The sequence below is a fragment of the Carassius carassius genome, chromosome 18 (assembly GCF_963082965.1).
Source record: "Carassius carassius chromosome 18, fCarCar2.1, whole genome shotgun sequence".
Taxonomy (NCBI): Eukaryota; Metazoa; Chordata; class Actinopteri; order Cypriniformes; family Cyprinidae; genus Carassius; species Carassius carassius.
The window spans coordinates 13156522-13165628 of NC_081772.1; positions in this window are offsets into that span (position 1 = coordinate 13156522).

The window sequence follows — 9107 nt, forward strand, 5'->3', positions numbered from 1 at the left end:
ACTCTGAGCTGGGACAGGAACATTCTTGGAACTCTGAGCTCTGTCTCCTCCTCTTCATTCTGCCTGTGAAAAAAACTCAAGCATGTGACCTCCAAATCAGAGTACCTCCCCGCCTCTGTAAGCAGTCCAAACGCCTTCAAAACAGCTGTCAATCAAACAACCTCTGGGAAGAGTCTGGTGCATTTTTGTTCATGTGCTGCCTGCAAACAAACGCATAAGCATTTGTTTGTTTTAAGGCATTTCTGCCATGATGCTAAAAATGATATAGACAATGTCTTAAAACTCAAAGTTTGCATGCAGTGTTATAGATTTCATGGACAGTCTTTATAATGCTTTTCTGGCACAACCAAAGAAAACAAACTGACTTAAAACATATGCATATGATAATACATATCTCACACATGTATTCAGATTGGAGAAAATATAGACAACAAAAAACACCAAGAACATCATGACACGTATCTCCACCAGCTTTCTAAAAAAAAATAAAAAAAAATTATTGTTGTTAACTTTAGCTCCCTCTAGTGAAAAATTGTTACATAATAACTTTGAGAATTCCATCTGTAGACTCATTTATTTATTAGTCTTAGCCTGCTGTATTCAGTATGTGGGTAGTTGGCAATTTCGTCTTTGTAACACTTCTCACACGATGCCTTCAGACTAAACAAATCAGACTAAACTTAACAGAGTGTAAATATACAAAGACATTTTTACTTATTTAGATATTAGCTGGATATTAGCTTCTGGGCCAAATCCTTACTGATGCCGATCCATTATTGTCTTATTAGTTCTCAGAGTTGATCACAATTTGTAAGCTTCTGCTTGTCCACTCGCCTTTTGAGGACAGATTGAGATCTGGGGAGTTGCCTGGCACGGATCCAAAATTTCAAAACTTCAAGCCACTTTATGAACTTCTTCCATCCTTTTATATCAATCAGTCTGCTCTTACAATCTATTTAGTGTGATAGTGATTTTACCTGACTAGTGCTCATTCACACTTTCACATGGGCTGCTGATATGATTAGTCAATTAATGTGAGCTGGTCATTTTGTGTCATGATCAAAAAACTGTGAAATTATTATTATTATTATATGTAATTTTTTTTGGACAATGAAGCTTTTGGCAATTATTTACAACTCATCTGATCACTGTACACAATAATCTAGAAATAATGTAAATGAACACCACCACTGTTTAAGCAGCAAACTTTGCAAAACACAAAATTTATTTCACTGCCAAAACTTTTGGCCATAACACTCTAAAAGCTAAGACTTCTATGACCACTAGGAGGCAATATCGTGTTAGGGTTCAATGTAAGTTTTAGGTTATCTGCTCTAGAACATTTAGTGGCTTATTAAATATAAACCCAGACAATAACACGTTTTAAAATAATAACAATAAATTAAATTCTGTTTTCTTAACCGAATGTTGAATGCCACTGACACAGAGCTCCTGGACTGATGATCAAACCGGGGTGGAAACTGCACACAGACATCATTAATACAGTTAATTACAATCACACAGTTAATCCATAGCAAGAGGTGTAAATAAGCTGTAATGCCTTTGCATTGGCTACCAGTTAGTATCAGTTTCAAAACCCAGTTCAATGTTTTCATTGATTTTGTACTTCGTATTTGTCTTCAAATCCTGCTGAAAAGGCTGCTCAAATCCTTTGAGACCCACACAAGATCTCTGGCAGTGGTAGGTTATAAGTTCATGAAAGCAAGACAAGATAAAATAGTTTTGCAGCTTCAACATACAGTGAACAGCTGCCATAAAACACATGTTTTTGAACACATTGCATTTGTCATTGCAACAATTCTTGTTGCTTTTTCTATTATTTCTATAGAAAACTAATTGCCTTCGTGGGAATAAATTGTGAACTCTGTTAAAATAGAAAACAATTTTAAAATTGTAATATGATTTCACAATATTATTTTTCTACTGTATTTTTAAAGAAACATTTGCAGCCTTGGCTCGCATAAAACTCTTCTAAAACATTTAAAATCCTTAATCTTAAATGGTATGCCATGATGTTATGTACAGTACAAACATTATTTTAATCATTTTATTATTCTTTTATTATTGATTTTTCTGTAAGAAAGAAAGAAAAAAAAAGAAAGAAATGTGATTCCACCTGACCTTATGCTTAAAATTAAGAGCTGAAATGGCATTTTTCTCAAAATATAATTATACATCTTCAGTTGTTTAAAATGACCTGATTCCTGATTCAATCACATTAATTCATTCTGAAGGCACTGCATGTGATCTTGATTCACAAAGGGGCTTCCTCCACCCATGTGATGAAGGATACTCTCAGAGTTTAGTGACACTCCTCCACCACCTCTTCCTCTTGAGCCTGAACCTTTTCTCGCACACACACCTTTGCTGACAAGTTCAAACTTGCATATGGCATAAGGCTAACAGTACTAAAAACTGTGTGGGCGTATATGCGGGAAGCTTACTTGTTTAGCAGATTGGCCTGTATGAAAAAGATGTCCTTATCAGGGTGGAAACATTCTCCAGAGACACATGAGCTAGCCAAAACCCAGACAAAGAGAGAAAGTTGAAGAGACTGGTACATGTTTTACATATATACAGTAGTTAATGTGATTTCAGTGTTTGGAGACACACAGACATGCACATAATGTCTGCAATATGCAAAGATGGTCCAATTATCCGAGTTCTTTTGGCCTTTTATAACATTTTCTTTCTTTTTTTCCTTTAAAGTAATGGACTGGAAATCTCAAAGCACTTTATTTGCACTCTGCTCTTACATTTTAATTCACTAAGGACAGAGACCATTTCACTACTCAGATTGCTAATTTCAGAACCTAGGGGTGTGAAAGCAAATTTACTTTGTGCTTGCTTCTGGGGAGGTGAAAATCACATTCATTCCTGAACAAATTTGCTCGGTCACCTCTGTCACACTTATGTCATACTGAAGTCTTTATCCTCATAAAACAGAGCAAGCAAGACATAGAGCAATAAATCAACTGTGGTGATCACCAGTGGAAATTAAGAGATGAGACATGGTGATTTAGAGGTATCGCTGTGCTTTTTTCTCCCTGGATGGCAGCCTGGACACACTTGTCTCAATTTGCATGTAAAGGTAAGATAGCACGTCCCTAAATGGGTCACTGAACTGGGACAGTGTGGAATATTTACAGGGTAAAAAAAACTGCAATCGAGATCAACCTAAATGCAGATTCACATAAATCGGATTTATATGCTTATGAGAAAGTTAAAGGAATAGTTTACCCCAAAATGACAATTTGATGAATTACAGTACAAAATTTAAAAAATTGAAATTTAGCATCATGTCAACTCCTTACCAATGAATCTTCTATAGTGAATGGGTGCCATCAGAATTAGAGTCGTAGCAGCTGATTAAAGCATCAAAATAATTCACATATTATTAAATAACAACTTGACTTATTTCAAGTCGTGGCCCAAAGGTTGCGGGTTCAAATTTCTGAACCACAGGGATTTTAGGTGGGTGGAGTGAATGTACAGTGCTCTCTCCACCTTCAATACCACGACTGAGGTGCCCTTGAGCAAGGCACCCAAACCCCCAACTGCTTCACGGATGCAGCAGCAAAAATGGCTGCCCACTGCTGTGTGGTGTGTTCACAGTGTGTGTGTGTTCACTGCTGTGTGTGTGCACTTAGGATGGGATAAATGCAAAGCACGCATTCAGAGTATAGGATACTATACTTGCCCTCATGTCTCAATCACTTTCACTTTTTCACTTTCATTTTTTAAAATGAAAAGCTGCTACTTGTAAGAAACAGATCCAAACTGTTGCTTTTGTTTACAAGCCCTTCACAATAAATAAAAAAAATTTATTTTGTTTAATAAATTATTTATATAAACTATACAACATTCCATAAAAACTGTCAATTTTGATTTTATGGTAGCTATTAAATTTGAATTGTAATTTTCCTTAAAAATAAGTTGCCTGTCCAGCAGATGGCGATAAAGTTAATTATATTAGTGTGCTGTGGAAAGTCCAGCAAGCTTCATTAAAAACGAAAACATTGAGCGCCACAGGTTTCCATCAACAGGCTTTAATGTGACAGAATAAACCGAAATATTGCACTTTATAATTCATAAAATGGTACATTCAAAGATGCACCCAAAACTATCAAAAGCTGAGCCTCAGCCCCCTTTGGAGTGTAACAAACTATTGGCTGACAGTAGATGGGCTAAAAAACATTTGAGGCCTGACTCACACTGTGTGTGATTTATCACCCACTGAGCACAGCAAAACATGGGAATGTTCATTTTAGCAGACAGTACTGTGTTTCAGATTTCAACTACAAACCCATTTAACATGGAAATGAATGGTTGGAATTACCTTGCTGTATTAGCAATTTCTAGATGTTAAAGACATGATCCCAAGTTGCTTGACAAAAATGTACACTTGGTCTATTTGAGCTTTGTATACAATTTTAAAATGAAAAAGGGAGTAATGCTACATTGCATTACGGAATATTGTAACCTACAAACTTGATTTAAGATGACGACAAAAATAAAATCTGACCATTTAAAGCTATACTTAAAGTTATTTCGTAATTTTTTTTTTCATTTTCTTTAAAAATATAAAAAGTAGAGGCTGAATGGGCACTGACAAAGCCTGAAAGAATTGTCCAAAGCCTGTTTGAAGTCACTGCACTTTAAAAACTTAAAGGTTTTCAAGCTGTATTTAATGAGAGCTTCAGTTTGTGAGGAGTGAGATACAATCCCTGAATACATTTAGGACACTTATGCACCTCTCTGTACATTTTTCTACCATTTTTTTTGTGGGGGATGGGGTGATGCACTCTTTCCTTTCTTCTTTAATTACATATTCTACTTGATAAACCCTTGATACAGAGGAGCTTTTGAAACCCATCGCAGAAGAGGGTCATAGGGTGGTCCTTTACCATTAGCACCGAAATTAATTATTGACAATCTGAGAAAAAAGAAAAGAAAAAAATTACGGCTTAGTTAGTGAAGTGAGATGAATATATTGAGGTTTGATTACCATCAGTACAGAGTCCTCTTCCTCTTGGTTTGTATTTTTATTATTTATTTTGTTATTTAAAAAAAAAAAAATCAGCACTCACTATATCAGGCATCAGCTCTGTATCATCTCAGCTAATGTATATTTGTAGGGCAGCTAGGGCTAAAACCCAGCAGTTAGTTTTAGTACATCTGGTATTTTTTATAAATGCCTGAAATAAGGTCTGCTGTGATTAACACAAAGTTCAAGATATTTTCACATTTTATGCTATGACATAAAATCCATTAATAATACACCTTGTGATTTTTAAAGCTGTGTATATATATATATATATGTTAGTGTCTGAGGAAAATCCATTTACTTATCTGGCTATTTCACTATACTTTAAGCATTATCTGATAATATTCGACAAGCTAAAGCTTCTTCAATAATACTTGTATAAATCTGGAAGAGGAATTACATTTACTCTCCAAAACACCTGAAGGTTCTGCCTCAAATAAGAGTTTTTTTTTTTTTCATTTTCAAGATTATCAAATTAGGATTTATTTGAATTAGAGGTGCTGTGACTTGATCAGATAATATGGCTTTGAGTGAAGCTTTACATTTCAGTAAAAGCATGATAGCAGGGCTAGATGTAATACCTCTGACTTTCTCATAGGGGGAAGAAATGCCTATTTTTTTTAGTTACCCCGCTACTGAATAAACAGGTATTTTTGCCCATTACTGAAACAAAATTACACATAATATAACCAAATATCTTCCCATGGAAACTGGGCTACTAAAATGGTTGAATCTTCTAACAAATGCATGAAGTTCCACACCTACTCCACTGTGATTATTAGGGATTCCCTTGCTAATGGACAGGCGCTTTACTTTACCCCGGTATCCTCATCTGCGGTGGTTTCGAGGCGATTGGCTAAAAATGGATGTAACTCATAATGATTCCACCATCAAACTCTCAGTCAACGGTACAGCACTTTTGGTCCCTTAAATTCTATGAATATACCCATATATATAAAAAGTGGATGAATGTTTTCTACACTAGCTTATTCCAATGCTGTTTCTATTCTGGGAGCAGGTTCATTTTAAGATTCTCTCTTAAAATAATGAACATATCGTGAAGCTCTATGAATTTCTGAGTTGTTGGCTAACTTTGAAATGTGTCAAGTAGCACGAGAGGCAGCATTAAGTTCAAAGCTGTAATCTATAGAGACTCAGAGAGACAATGTGAGCTCCATGCCCTAATGGCTTTCCATTTGAGCCTATGTACTGCAAAATTCAGGAACAGAGAAAATTGAAAATAAATTCTATTCATAAGAATGTGCACAAAAAGAAGACAGAAACATTAGTGTAGGCTATCCTGAAGCACTGGCAAGTCTGTTCTCATTTAATTGGATATGAATAGTTAATATCATTTTGGTGAAGGTGGGCTTGGGAGCAAAATAGTGAAAAGATTTCATCAATATTGCATGGCAGGACCCAAGAGGTTAAAGGAATGGAAAGAAACACCAGTGAACTGTGGAACAAGTGATGGAGCCCTTCACAACCTCTATATGAAAGGGATAACACAGAACATAAAGAGAGACAATACACATACACACACACACACACACACACACAATTAATACAATCGAAAGAAAGAAAATTTTATTCATCTTTTTAACTGGTAAATACTCTTTTTAAAAGTGTGAACAAGGCACAATAAAGCATGCTTTTAGCTGTTATGTGCAAGATATACTCATTAATAAAATAATAAGTTCAAAGGTGAATATGAGTTTTGCTCTAGGCAGAGTTACAGTGCATGTAATCCACTAATTAGCACAATGAGTAGACAACAAGGCCTTAACATCTATAATTCAAAACCAGAACATTAAACAAAATCTATATTTTAATATCTTGACTGACAAAATATAATTTAGCCATAGACTGTTGCCAAAAGCTTAATTGTGCATGTAATTATCAACATCTTACACGACTGGAAAACTTGATTCTGATTGGTCAATAGCTCATCTGCGGACACTTTCGCTTTATACAAACACTGTTGCCATCGAATGTAGTGAAAATGACCTCAGGCAAATTCAGTATTAATATTGCTGTAATATCATTGCAGTGTTCATCTCGTTTGCTACACAGATTGTTTTGTATTTAGACTATTTTTTCTTAACAGAAGGAGTAAAACAATATACAGAAAAAAATATAAATTAATTCTAACTCATATCAACATTTCATGTACATGCATTTATTTATTTCCTTGGCAACTAAATGTGCCATATTTCATAATAATTATGAACAAAATTGTTGATAGCTCTACAGCAGCTCTACAGAACACAGAGTCATTAATCAGCTCAATTCAGTTTAAGAGTTGTTCTCATCCGATAGTGTCAGTGTTGTCTAATTGATAATATTGCCGAATATTAAGTGTCTTTCAAACCCCAAACTAAGCAAACAAAAGGAACCCAGACTCCAGATGACCGAAACTGACAAATAAACCTTGTGAAGACCAAGGCTCAGTTTTTGAACAAACACACTATTGATTCCACACTGGAACACATTCACATCAGATTTGGAGATTAATATTATTTTAAACATTTTACATCCAGCAAAATTATCACAAAATAAACTTCCATTTACTGTTTGAATTAATTCTGTTTGGGCTATAACTAAATATATGGAAATGTTGTTTATATGTATGAATGAGCTCCGATATATTTCCAGACTTTCACACTTAACACATTTAATGGCATTGTTCACAATTAACAATAAAAGTGTTTTATTAGGAACATTAATTCATTTCAACATGAGGGGCAAGATCATTACTTTTATGTGAATTCACAAAACAAGTGGTTGTTTGTGAAGGGTCCCCTGAAGGGAGTTATTACCAGTTCCTGTTCTGTTTGCAGCAGATAGCACTGCTTGAGACTGCAGGTAAGAACAGCCTATGAAAACCTTGATCCTCAGATTTCTGAACCTAATGAAGAATTCATGAATGTACCCAATGGAACCGGACTGAAGTCAAGTGTAAGAACACACAATACTCCTGCCACCTGAGGCTGAGCAGTTAATATTCTCAGTCTATTATCACACATGGGGTCTGATCTACTTTCTATCGAGCTCAAGTTCCTTGTCTCTTATGGCTTTGACCCCACTGAATAATGCAGGTTATATTAACATCTTCAGACCCAACAGTGTTTGTTTGCTGTGATATCCCTGTTCTCTTTTTGATCTCTTCCCCTTTCTCACTTCACCCCTTGGATAAAGATTTTTTTAAAGAAATTCTAGCACCATCTCCATAATTCCTCCATTTGTGGGAGAACTATGGCTATTTGGTAGAAAATTGGTTTTAAAGGTGCCAGTACTCAGAGGGCAGCTCACAGTTTTACTGTGATTCTGTAATGGACTCTGTCACATGTGCTATGATGTAGACACATCCAAAAAGGTTTTCACAGTTTCATGTTCACTTACCCCTCTGTCTTCAAAATCAATACTTTGCCATTCTCCAACTAAGACACCTCGATATTTTCAGTTTAGTTCACAACTAAAATAACAGTTTTCAGTTCTTACAGCTCCTGGGAAGACTGCTGGAGTCTGATATTGGTTTTTATTTCAGTGCTATAGCTATAGAGAAAACTGCAGCTAATCTATACAAACCAAGTTCTTAGAAATGTATGATTTGTTTTCAGGTTGATTTCATAAGGATTTGATATGACTCATACCATTTATGTACAATTGTATAACATTTAAAATAAAACATATAGAATTTAAATAAAATAAAATTAATATCAATTAAATAAATATCAGTTTCCAAAAAAAAAAAAAACCCCTATTTTCAACATAGATAATGATAAGAAATGTTTCTTGAGCACTAAATTAGTATAATCAAATCAATGTTTTCTAAAGGATCATGTGCCACTTAAAATTCAGTTTGGCCATTACGGGGAAATATTACATTTTGAAATATATATTAACATGGAAAACAGTTTACAAATATCAATAATTATTCTTTCAGAAATGGCATTATAAAACATCATGTTATTGACCAATATACTTCTTGAACATATGTGGGAATTTAATCTAATAAAATGCACAAACACTACTTGTT